At 43.1% G+C, this 13,548-nt stretch overlaps 1 protein-coding gene across 1 annotated transcript in view; it reads right to left on the reverse strand.

The window, feature by feature from the left end:
* The window catches only part of FOXO3 (forkhead box O3), an 84,756-nt gene that overhangs the window by 53,485 nt on the left and 17,723 nt on the right, over nucleotides 1-13,548 (reverse strand). The gene's annotated exons all lie outside the window — the stretch shown is intronic.

A 13,548-nucleotide genomic window follows, 5' to 3' on the forward strand; every position in this document is an offset into this window, starting at 1 on the left:
GGCACTACTGAATGGAGAATACACACTAGCTGGAGAACAATGAACCAAGAAAAGAGTTACAAATCTCTCGTGACAACTGCACGCCAAGGAAGAGAAGACGCATTATGATAGTGTTGTTTGCTCTGCTTCTTCCCAAGACCACTTTCAAACAAAGGTGGCTTTTTTGAGCTCAAAGCTGAAGGCTCTTTCCAGATTTTACACATGTACCTATCTGCACCATTCCTTGGACAAAGGTGAGGAAAAAGAGGCTCCCATCCTCCCACTCCCTTTCTTCTCCTGCCTGCTTTATCTGTCACCCCTCCTATTAAGAGCCTCCCCTCCTATTTTCACATTTAAAGCACATACAGCTGGACTGTTGTATTGCTCTGGGGAAAAAAAGTATTTGCCCTTTATTAAATTAACATACTTCTCAGCGAAATTTAACTTCTGAATTCCTGAGATTTTCTGAAGTTAGGCTTAGTTCAAAAGTGCCTGCCTTGACCTTGGCTCCTAAAATAAGTTTGGCTCACACTGGTCCTCAACTCTCCTGGTGACACAAGCAGAAATTCCCCCCAACATGATGCATTTTGATGAACCATTAAATAAAAGTTAAAGTGTTTATGTGGCACAATATATTGCGCAAGTGTGCATTACAACTCCTACACAGAATAGTGTGCATAAAATCCCTTACAGAACAGGTTAGAAAATGCTGTGATCTTCCTAGTGTTTTCTCCCAACAGGCATTTTTAAGTGGGAGTGTAAAAAAACAATATAACCCCATACAGGGGAAAAAAAATACAATTAAATCTCAAGGTAGCAGAAGATTACATGCACATCACTCACTCAGTCCTGCCAGTGATTCTCAGGTGACAGCGTGTGACACTACTGGGGGAACACACACCTGGGCAGAAAGGGATGGTGACTCCGAGCCTGGCTCTCACGTGCAGTGAAGCTTTTCACTTTGCTTTAGTTTGCATGGAAGAGACTGAGATTGCATCCACAGGAGCTGACCAAACCTTTTCCTGCAATTGAAGGCAATTTCATCCGTGTTTGCAGGAGTTTCAGGAAACCTGGCAATGGGTATTTCTCCTCACCACAGATGACTTTGGCTCTTCAGGCTGCTAGCTTTTTGGTAGGGTAAACACAAGGACATATATACACCCATATAAACATGCACACACGTAGGGAGATAGGACAAAACCTTGTGAAACCTGCGAAACAGGCCAGCTCAGTCCATGAGCTTCAGTGTAATGAGGTTCTTAAAACCTTTCAGGTATTTACTCTGGCAAATACAACCTGATAATACAGGTATTTGTAATATAAATAAATTGCAAGTAGGTGCATGTTTCTTTTTTTTAATTAAAGCAATTACAATCTTTAAAAGATTTGAATATAAAGCTTTGCTTGGTAATTCTGGTAAGAAGGATCCAGGAAAATACTAGCTTCAAAGACTCCTGGAGAGAAACACCAACTCATCACAAAATGTTAGACAATTTACAAAGAGATCTTTCAAGGACAACAACTCAGCTTTTTCTTCATATTCCACTAGTAAAAGCCAACAGGAGTTGAGAGACTAACTCTCCTGGTATACCTGAAAATCTTCTCATTATTCTTCAAATTGAAAACTGGAAAGCATGAATGACTTTTAATTTAAAGGCGTTTAAACTAAAGCCTTTTCTGTCACACCTGGTTTCAGAAACTTGATGATTCTAATGCTGATTTGTACAAAATGTCCTGTGGAAAGGAGGAAAGGAGGGTCAAAAGCAGGATGAGTACCCTTCCCATGCCCACACATACAAGATGAGAAGGAGAAAGATCTGGCACTTTCTTTTCCTTATTAATAAATAGCTTTTTCACTCGGCAAAGGATTTTCACTCAGCAAAAAGGAATTAATTTTATCTCCAGTGGATTGCAGCATCTTGGCAGGAAACACAGAACATGAGTTTAATCTTTCTAGACCAAGTCCTCAAGCTTGGCTGATGTGAACAAAAATATGCAACGGGAGTTTTTCTCTCTGCAAATAATTGTATGGGAGGGAGATGAAGCAAGTCACAGGCCTAATGAGCAGAATTGCTCAGCTCAGCCATTTTGCTGTCCTGCAAGAGAAGCACAGCTTTTGTCTTCTTTGACAAATAGGAATCTTTTGAGACTAGGAGCCTGGGCCCACAGTCCACAACAACCACTGCTCTCTTACCTCTACTATGGATTAATGAAAGATGGGGTGGGGGGGGGGGAAATAAAAGCCCTGTAAGCCAGGAAATCTTGAGAACATCAGAAAAAGGTAAAATGGTAAGAAGACCAGATACTCAAAGTACCTGGAGAAGACCCTTGGAGCTAGAAGGAATGTGGTTTGGAGCACGTGGTTCAGGCTGGGGCTGTCCTCCCCAGCTAGATGCAAAGGGTGCAGAGAGACAATGACAGAGCTGGGCTGTGCCTAACAGGTCCTCCTACCAAAAATGAATTACAAAACACAATGTGAAAGGTACCACAAGGAGATAACTACTAACCTGCTAATAAAGGCAAAGGTTGATTGTGTTCAAAAAGCTGCTACACCAGCTACATGGAGGTCTCAATCCTCCATGGAACACTTCCCTTGAAGACCACAGCTAAAGCTGGCTTATACAAATCAGTTAGGAGTTCACCTTTCTGTCCATCAGAGCTGGGGCTCACAGTGCTTACAAACCTGCAAATGTGGGTACAACACACTACATGGGGCATGCACATCACAAAGACAGCTGAGGTCTCCAGCAGCTGTCAGGGATCCTGAAAGCCTCACAGCACTCCTTCATCCCCAGGAAGTACATCCATACCAAGATGATTTGCGTCCAAAGGCTTGGACTCTTCTGGGAAAAAAACCTCCAAGTTGTCATCTCCACTGTGTCAATCTTGATAGAGAAACAAATGCAATTGCCCAATCCACTACAAATACTGAGCAAAATTGCTGATGAGAAAAGATACCAGGTTACATGTGAAGGATACAATGCGCTTTTGTTAAGAAAAATCTACTAACTTCCTCCCTAAAACTTTTGATCAAAGCTCTGAGAGAAGCAACTGAGCAGTGAACAAAAGAACCTCCTTCATCGCTGTTTAACACATTTAAATAGACAGGTGATAAAATATAACTATGATAAAATATATGAGATCTTAGACTCAGTTCTACTTCCCTGCTTGCAATTTCTAAAAAAACCCTTAGAAAATAAAGAGCACCTTGCAAATCTATCATAACAAGTCCCTAGAGAAGAAGATTCAGCCTACAAGGTTAAAGCTGCCACCCATCCTTCACGCAAAGGAAGACAGAAGGTGACTGCTCTGGTGTCTGCCCTTTTGTCCTCATTCAAGTGCCAGTGATTGAGAAATGCAATGCAATTTAAAAAATCCAACAAAGTGAGTTTGTGTATTCTATCTGATTATCAGATGTTTTGAGATTACACCTGAGTAACTAGATTAACAATGCAATAGGAAAGAAATACAGCTTTGACATAGGGAGCTTTTTTGTAATACTTTCTGTTAAAGTATTGTGGAAAGCACAGATAAATTTCCAGCATTTTCTAGCACAGTAATACTGGAAATCTCCTTCATCTGAGTCAGGAATTCCAAAAAGGAAAAGAGATAAAAAAAAAAAAAAAAAGAAAAGAGAAACCAACTGTAAATAAGGAGACATTTAGAAGTGCCCAGTCTATTCAAGGGAACTTTTAAAGTTCACGAACAAGCGCTTTTAAATCTTCTGCATTTGTCTTTGTTTCCAGTATTATAAATTCAGCCCAACCAAGGGGAAATTAACACAGACTCAGAAAGAAGTGCTGGGGAAATAAGATGAGCTCCTTTATGTTTCCCAAGTGAGGAAAGGTCACTCTCTAAAACAATGTAAAATATGGTATTAATTTCACTTGGCTTGTCATAACTCACTGAAGGTCTGAGCCACTTTTCAGCAGCCCGCCAAGCCAGACTGAGAACAATAATAATAGAAAACCAACTCCCAAGTGATAGTCTTTTAGGGCCCAGAGGCTCTCAACACAGAGTGGCAGGCGGCAGAGCTTTTTGACACCAAATAAGTCAGCTTTCGTGCTGCCTTAACACAAACATTGGCTGCGTGCAGATGTGTCCAGCTCAGTTGCAAAACTGCCCCATGTCCCAGTGATGTCCTCTCATCTTGCCCCTTTCTGTCTCAAGAAAAGGATGCTTTTGGGAAGGCATTTAAACATCCTTAAAGCACAGCCTAAACCACTCCCCATGCCCAGCCACATTGACTCTGAAGGAGCAATTATCATGCTAAAGCAAGAGTTTGTAAAATGATGCCTAAATGCGGTAAATGAAAAATCTCAGTATGTACTTTTATTGTTTGGGAAAGTTGTTCACACTGTTCCTTAAGAACTTTTCACTCTTCTGTGAAAAAACAAAGCTGTAGTCCAAAACTGATGTCACATTATGACATTAAATCAACTTTCATTCCCTCCTTTCTGAGTCAGAAGACACAGAAGTACATCTTGCATTAAACCAAAAATATACGGAATATTAGCTTCATACAAGACTTTTCTGGCATAATCCTGCAGCTGTATTTAGATAAAATAAAAATTACAAGTATGAAATTTCAAATTAATTTTCTCTTTTTCCTGCTTAGAATCCAAGTAACTGCTGTTGGGTAGACAACTATGACCACCACACACACCTGGCTAATGAAACAACCTCCCACAAAAATAATCTCTGGAGACAAAGAAAAGAGAGAGGCTACTGGAAGGTAAACAAGCCTTACCACTTAGAAGTACCTAAAATAAGCAGAGGATTACAAAACTGTTCTCAAAACCATTCAATTAAATATGAATTCTGAAATTATTTCTGTTGAGCAGGAATTAGTTCGCCTAGCATATTATGCACCAATATAATTATCAATACATCTTCATCCTGGTACAGAGAAGCAGCTGACAAGTATCCTGACAAAAACAGTGATCCCATGATAACTGCAACTCTCTAATATTTGCTACAGGAAAACAATGCAGAAAATGCCCAGTCTGTTGTTTGTTTGCTCTGAATACACCTAACTGTCTACAACAGAATGAAATTCCTAAGATCTTGCAAAGGAAACGTTCAGGTTTTTGAGTCACCTGCCTGCACTCTGTAGTGAACAGAGCCTTTGAGTCACATGGCTTTGATTGTCCCTGGTACCTCCCACCTGAGGGAAGACAGCTGTAAATGTAAATCATTCCCCACTAGACCATGTCAACATCCTCCACCTTCAAACAGCCTGGTAGGATCATCCCATACCTGGCAACACTTCCAGCAGCACATAGGCAGTTGCCCCACAACCTTGAGGATTAAAATTTTGCTGGCCCACCATGCAAGGAAGACAGAAAAGCTCCCAAAACGCGCAGCCTCTTCTGAGCGAAACCACTTGCACAATGTGGAAGAGGCTGGAAGAGAGGGGAACATCTTTGGATTTTGCTCATCTTGCAAAATACTGAACAACCTTAATTGCTTCACATTTATTAGAGATAATAACAAAGGATCTGAGTTGACTCTATGTGGAAACACAGCACTAATTTGAAATGAACACTCGGGCTGAAAAGAATAAACACAACTCCCTCAGTAGAGTACTGACTGGAGGCGGCAAAGATAGGAAGGCTGGACAACTGTGTCCCAGCACTGTAAAGAACTATTTATTCCTAAAGAAAGAGGCTTGCTTTCCCCAGGTGGTTGGGGAAGAAGAGGCAGAAGGTTCCTAAAGACAGGTTGCTTCTGATCCTCTTAATACACTAGATTAAAACAATTTCATTTCTTTTTGCCAGAGGTCTTGGAAACATCTATATCTTGGCTAGCTTTAAGATACTTAAAAAACAATTCGGTCCCATCTCTTACTATTTATTTCTTTAAATGACAGCATGAGGTATGAAAGACAAGTTCTTGCAGCCAAAAGGTATTTAAACACAGACATGCTATCAGATTGAAATATCACATGCATTTACACTCTTCCCTTTCTGGCTCTCTAGTTCCTGACTCAGACATCTCCTCACAGGATAATTGGAGTCCTGAGGAAGATGGTGAAGTCCCCACCAATGGATCCTGCCCAAATGCCTACAGAAGTCCTGGTGGACACAGCACCCATATCCTAAGAAACCACCCTAACTCCAGCATAGCAGCACTGATATATTTCACACAGTGGGGCCAGGCTCTCCTGGCAGCTCAGGGTGGGGCACCTCTGCCCATGAAAAGGAAAGAGACAGCAGACGTCAATTATCATTTTGCCATCTTAAACACTCTGCCACTGATTTGCTCAATTTTAACATTAATGCACATTTTAAACAGGGAAGGACTCAAGTTCCCCATGGTGAGTGAGCAGTTAGAAGGATTTTCTTGGCTTTGAAGAAGAAACCTCACAAGAACTGCATGGGGAGTGTGCCAGCTCAAGATGCCTCTCTCCTCACACCCTAAAGTCTGACCATCATCTCCTCCTCACAATTCACCCCCCACCCTGTAGCAAGAGACAGCCAGACCCTCAGCCTGAGTGAGTGCTCCCCTAACCCTGCTGAACCTATGACTGGCAAAACACCTCTATGAGAGTGTTAGCCAGGAGGCAGCCAGCACGGGAATGGAACTGGTAATGGGGGTGGGTATTTCATACACCACCACAATGGAGCACTACATAGAGGAGTAAGCTGGACCTCTGTGTGCCCCTATTTGTGTTTGCAACAGCATGCTGGGGAGTACAGATCCTTTTCTTTTGGTTCTCCCTAGCAGAAGTGGGGAGACAACACCAGAGGACATGGAAAGTTGGCAGCCTCCCGACTAAAGCTGCTCTGCCTGGCCTGGAAGCATCCTCCCCACTAGCCACGGGCAGCAGGGTCACCCCCGAGCTGCCACAGCTGCTCCAAAGCAGCAGAGCAGTCTCCAACCTGGCACAGCCCTGCCTCAGCAGCAGGGCCTGTGAGAGACTTGTATTAAAAACAGGGTGGTAACTGCAAATCCTCAGGATCTTTCTGGCTCTGCAGAGCCCTTTCAGAGCCATTAGGCAGGGAAAGGCTGCTGCCCCGAGGGACCTGGAACCACACATGTGCTGATAACCACACAAGTGCACGCACACAAATGGGTGCACAGCTAGAAAAGCCAGGGGTGAAAGGGAATCATGCTTAAATTAAAACCATCAACAAAAATGAAAAAACTTTTTTTCCCTCCCCACTAAATCATCAGAGGGCTTTGAATTCCTTCAGACATGGCATTTTCACATAGACTACCTTTAGGTAAACAAACTGCTTTTAATTAATTTTTTTAGCCCTCACAAGACATTCATTAAATGCACAGCAACTGCAGGACGCAGAGGTGACAGTCTGAAACCTAGTCTAAAACCTTTTTTGTTTAGGAAGCTACTTCACTTGCTGCTAAAAAACAATTTGCACCTTGGATCAAGACCACCACTAAAAACACTTCCTTCTTTTGGGATGAAAAGATCAGAAGCTCCAAACTGTGCCTTTTTCAGAACTGAAGTTCAAAAATACAGAATGCTAAAACTCACTAGTTAACAACCAAAAGGGTTTATATTCATCACCAAGATAACCACAGCTGCTTTTCCTAACCAAAGCGATCCAAATTAACCCTGTGTGGCACAAGCTCATCCCCTTTGCCTCCTGACATGCAGACAAAATTTAGCCTTCATATGCAGCATCAGCCTGTCCTGAAACCCATGGAAAACACAGAGGCTCTCAAAAGTTCTTAAAAACGTTGTGAACAGCTGTTTTAATTCCCCCTCCCATTACACTTACTGGAAAGAGAGGAAAACCACCACCCTGTGCAGCGCAGCCTTGCAGAGCCACACCACCCTGAGGCACACAGCCATGTCTCAGGTGAGCTGGGAAGGTGCCAGATTAAACAAAGGCAAGCACGGGACTGCGCAGGGGCTGAGCCCAGGTTGCTGTGCTGACCTGGCACCTATCTGCACACCCTGGCAGCTGAGAGGGGCTCAGATCATCTCAGCATTGTGCAGGGAGTAGACAGCAAAAACCTTCAGGCAAGCAGTCTCTGCAGCCTAACACCAAATTTCTTCAGATACACAAATAAAAATCACATTCAGTGAACAAATAAAAGTACACCTGAAGCAAGCTTGGCTTCATGTGGCAGATCATCCATCTTCGGCCTTTTTGGAAGACCTCAAACACCAGGGGAAATGCCTGGGTTGGGTTTGACTTTGTCAGAAACCACCCACAAGGTGTGGCAATGGACCAGTGATGGGGAAGGGCCTTTTGTTTTCCCAGCATCAGACCAAAACCCTGCCCAGGTCAGCTTCTGACTGACAGCTGTTAAAAAACCTCTGTGAAACAAGTTGGCTGTTTTAATCCAGTTTCAAGTGGACTGTGTGTAGATCCCAAGGTGGTAAAAGCTTTAGCAATGCAGTGGACAGGAACATGCCCTTCACATAAAGCTCAGTACAAGTACTAATCAGGAGCAGCCATGCAGGAGAGGAGCCAAGGACAGAGAGGAGGCTGGAAATCCAGTTACCCACTCCATTCCTAGAAATGATTCAGCTAGATTGGACTTACAGCAAACAGGCAGAAGCACAACAAGTAGCTTGTCTTTGCTCCCTACATTTTATGAATAAGTATTTCAGCTCCTGAACCCTTGATCTTTCTTCCCATAAAATGCTATTGCAAAAGCCAACTCATATTTTCCACACACATGGAAAAGTATTTGCTACCCATTCAATTTCTTAACCAAACACACACACTTAATATACCAGCAGCTTTCTTCCTCACCCCTTTAGCATTTTTTTCTTAGAAAAATCCTTAAGTTTCTTCTTTTTGGATCTTTCTTTTCAATATTACAATAGTCTTTTTACACTGTGCCATCACTAACTTTTGTGAGCAGCAGAAATCTTCAGGATGATGCAGTAAACATAAATACCAAGATTTCTGCTGTTTACAACCTTATCAGAACATGGTGTTTTCCTGTGAGATTTTCGGTCTTTGAGAGCAGTTGACAAGTGAATGAAAAATCAGTAAATGCCTTGAGTGCACTGCAATAAAATAAATTTAGAAAAAGTCTAAAACCCCCTAAAGCACAGAATATAGGAGGGGCAAAAGGGGTGTTTTGGAAATTGTACACATGCAGTCAAGATGGGTTACTTCCAAAAACATACTTCCAGCTGTTATGTATAAATATTGGCCCGAAAATGAAGCCCTAGACGACATGCTGGCACTTGGTTGGGCCTGTTGGCTGGTGGGGCACTCTAGGGTGACACCATGTACATGCTGTGCTGTCACAGAACGTGCTGGTCCCTCCCGTCCTGGTGTGTCACCACCATTGCATCACTGCCAGTGAAATAACGCAGCTGCCTCACTGCTTTTTTTTTTTTTTTTTCCTTTTTTTAAAGTGACAGCAAATTTCAGTGCAATAAATCTCTGAGCCTGTGCCCAGCTCCACTGCTCACACAGGCCAGCTTCTCTGCTTTGTAGGATCCTTCTTTCTCCCTCAGCATGGCCTCATTTGAGGAAAATAACATTCTCACCACCTGAAAGATGTGAGGATTAAGCTTAAAGTTTGGCAGCCACATTATTGCCTGTTGTTGTCCCTTAGGCTCCTGGGATTACTGCTTTCACTGGCCGTTATCATTGCCCTCCCTGAAGCAAATGAGTTAGATAGTCTCTCCAATAACACCTACAATCCACCACAAACCTGAACACTGCTAAAAGGCCCCAGAAGTCACTGACAAATCTCAGCAGCAAGATACACAAAACTTTCCTGCAGTAAACGCAGCAGCAGCAATAGGTGTGGTAAGTACTCTCACCAGGCTGCTGGCCTTCACTACTGTTCAGCAGGCAGGAGGCCACAGCCAGGCTGCCCACGTGACTTTCAAAGAGCACCTCAGTGCCATAACCAATATGCAGAAAGGTTCATTTATCCAGCTTTATCCACTACTTACCCACAGCAAACCTGACAAAGTGTCACACTGTATAATGGCAGAGCTACCTGTAGCCACTACTTGTCATTAAAGTAGGACACCATAGTCCATCAAAACATCCTACCATATAGTTCAACCACAATTTTACAAAATCCACTTGGTTACCAGCAAAAAAAAAAAAAAAATTAAAAAACCAAAAAAACCCAACCCCATAAAATAAAAATTCCTTTTTTCTGTATTTTGACAGTGCATAAAAAACCCACTTTGTGTGAACTTTCAAAAGGGTTCCCAAATGATGGACACATGGAAAACACTGCTGATCCCTCCAGAGCACCCTCTTTTCATTTTGACAATTAAACACATGAGCATAGAGTTCAGCAGCGTCTGCAGCTGCAAACACTCTAGCTGAAACCTGCAAGCTACGTACTTGTTCAACCAGATTCATGTTATTATCTTTTCCCTTTCCTTTCGTTGTGGCAAGAGTAACAATTTAATTAGACAGGGGAAGAAAAAAAAAGCCCGTATTTATAACTATAGCGCAATACATTATTTTTAGCTAAAGGACTCTTCAAAAAGAAATAGCGCCCAGACCGATTTTCATGTACAACTTCCTGAATTTGTGATTCACAGCCAAATTTCAGGGACAAGTTTAATTTAGGTTTTGATCCTTTTGACCTTGGCACATTAGCAAGAGCTCTAGATTTAGTGCCTGCAGCTTTGCTTCTTCTGAGCTCTATAGATTTAAAGCTCAACAGGTCCACTGGCTACAAAACCAGCAACACTTCAGAAAAGGCAGCCTTTGGAGAAACAAAGCTGTCATCCATCCGACTGTGGCTCTTGGGGAAGTTTGGGAGGTGGGGAGCATTCACCCAGGCACAATACCACACTGATAGGAGAGGGACGTATCCCCTTACGGGAACTGCGCGTCCACAAACAAGTACCAGAGTCACAGGCTGTTCTGTGCCACACGGCAGAGATAGCCCCGACAGGCTTCACACTGCAAATCCACCCTCCCCAGCCACTTTTTTTTTTTTTTTTAACCTAAACTATATTTGACTTCACTGCCAAGTATTTCAGCACAGCTGCTATTCTCAGGTTCTCCTAAAATACACACAGTAGGTACTGTACTATTGCACATACAAACATCTACCTTCCTACCACAGCTATTTATGATTAAAATAACTTTTCTCCATTTCTGATTTCATTTCCTTTCCCTGGGCCCTGTTTTACATTGCACAGGAGGTGCTTCCAACACCAGACCTAGCCTCTAGCATGAAATAAAGAAGTAAAATGTTAGCCTGGTTAGAAGTTTAGAATTTAATGTCCAGTTTCTCTTGTGGGTGACCTACAAGCAGGACTTATGTCCGATGCCTCACAGTTTAGGGAAAAGTAAGGACTGAAAGTCAGCAACTAGCTAGGAGGTGGTGATAAAGAGGAGCTGCCTGGTCCCTCAGATACCACCACTGCCCATTCCAGTCTCTGCTGGGTTTGTAAAATATGTTACTAGGGCTTACACAGCCCAAGTCCTCTCTAAAGATGTGCCCCAACTGCAGCCATCACTGTCAAAAATTGTGCAGGTGCACAAACAGCAGCACTTAGCAATGGCAGATCTTACTCTGCCTAAAAACAAATTTCTTGGGTAAAGAACACCACACATGCTTTTCAGTTGCACTGAAATAGGATAAAATGGTGGCACGCAATTTCGGAGGGACACTTCCACAGTTCAGGGGTTCTCTGTGATGTGATGCAAGAAAAAGAGCCAGTGGCTCCTCTGCATCTGGAAGATGGTCTCTCTGCATTGAAACCCACCCACATTGAAGCATCACCTTCTAAACTTGCCCATACAGACTGGAAAAGCAAACACACCTTGTTTTCACTCACCCTTGCACCAGGCAAGAGTGGAGGTAAAGCATAAGCATCGCAGTTACAGTGCAGAGGAGGCTGTACACAGGAGCAGACCAAGTTTTTACTGAGCTCCAAGCAGAAGCACTGTAAGTGGTTGGGATGTTCCAACAGATGTTCTCAGCACCTGGTTCTTATCCAAACCCTCCCTCAGAGGCATGTGTTCCACTCAGGAGGACCTTGCTTTCAGTGCATGAATTCTTCCGTAATTGAACGTGTTGAAGCCCAAAGCTTCTTTACCTCTCAAAGCTTTTACATGATTCGTAACTTCAGCATGACACTAGCTCAGATGCTTCTGGAGGGCCAAGCAAAACCCCTCCTACTCCCTGAAATGTTAGGCTGGACATAGTTGACCAGCCTCATTCCTTCTCCATGATCATCCTGCCTACTCAGCTGACTATTAAATAATTAACCCACACTGAGGCAGAAGCTCCTTTCTGCCTTATGGAATGGGGACTCAAGTTTTCAGTGTGAAGCTCCTTTGTACTGAACCCAGTATGTCCTAGAAATCTTTCTGTGGGCAGCTGTACTCTGTATAAACAGTAACATAAACAACAGAGATTAAAGGGGTTCATCTCTCGCTGTTTAAGACAAACAAATACAACTGTTACGAATCATTTTGAGGTGATAAGGGATTTGGGGCGAGCAAAGCTGAACCCTGACTCCATGACCCAGTGGCATGTATCCAAGCACAGTAAGAGGAAGCTCCCAGTGGTCCTAAAGCTGGGCCTAGAAACCATGCCAGAAGGGCATAGGCACTAGTGCTGCAAGGCTGCACTTCAGCAGCACTGCACTCTGTTGTGCCTCCTGTTTGGAGTGGCCTCCCCTCACTTACCAGTGCCTAAACTTGGCTGCACCAACTGAAGCTTAATCCCAAGTTTTAGCACAACTCAAGCAGGTGGATACCTTCATACATGCACACACTGAATCTGTACTTTTCTTACACAATTTAGTAGCTTCCTTAAATAGCTGCTGCTTCCAAAGATCCTTAGCCCTCCCTCTCCTTGCTCTTAAGTTGCCTTTTATTTAGAATTCAGGCATTTATATTTCTAGGATGGGAAAAGGACATTTGTGACAAGATGTTCAAGACACCCCTATACATGAGAAATCAGGGGACAGGAGTTTAAACTAAACCACCATGATGTTACTGGTCTGTGCTGCCTCTTCTTCCTGCTCCACAGCCCATTGCTGGAGGAGTGAAGGAGCTGCTCTCCCTGGTCAGCACTGTCAGATCCCCAAGGCAGAGGAGGGTACTCTTCTTGACACCTGCCCATTTAAAACAACTGCTGGATTTGCAGTCAGAGAAAACCCCCTTTCTGTGTCCTGCCCTCAAGATCAGACTGACAAGGAAGGCTGTTGGAAGAGTTTTTTTGTCTTGACTTCTCAGCAGCAAAATACACAAAACTTTCCAGGGATCTCAATGGGATTCCCTGGATATTTCATTTAACAGATAGGCTGCATCTGCCTTCCATTTTTCCTGGTATCTGCATGCAATACACAGCTGTTCTGGTCTGTCTTATAACTACAGGACTTTGGTTTGTCATAAGGTAACAGAAAAATGCTTTACCTGACGTGCTGTAGGCCAGATTTCTGAGAGATTTTGGAAAAAAATGCTCATTGGCACGGGTGGCTAGACCAGGTCCATCCACTTCAGGGCCTCTGTAGGCCAAAAAGGTGCACATTTCTTTTGCAAAAAAGAAAATTACCACAATGTCAGAACCCCAAGTAACACGGTTTTCTTTGAATTTTTTCTACCTACTTTTCTTATCTTTCTACTGAAAGAAGAG

The sequence above is a fragment of the Haemorhous mexicanus genome, chromosome 3 (genome assembly GCF_027477595.1).
Source record: "Haemorhous mexicanus isolate bHaeMex1 chromosome 3, bHaeMex1.pri, whole genome shotgun sequence".
NCBI lineage: Eukaryota > Metazoa > Chordata > Aves > Passeriformes > Fringillidae > Haemorhous > Haemorhous mexicanus.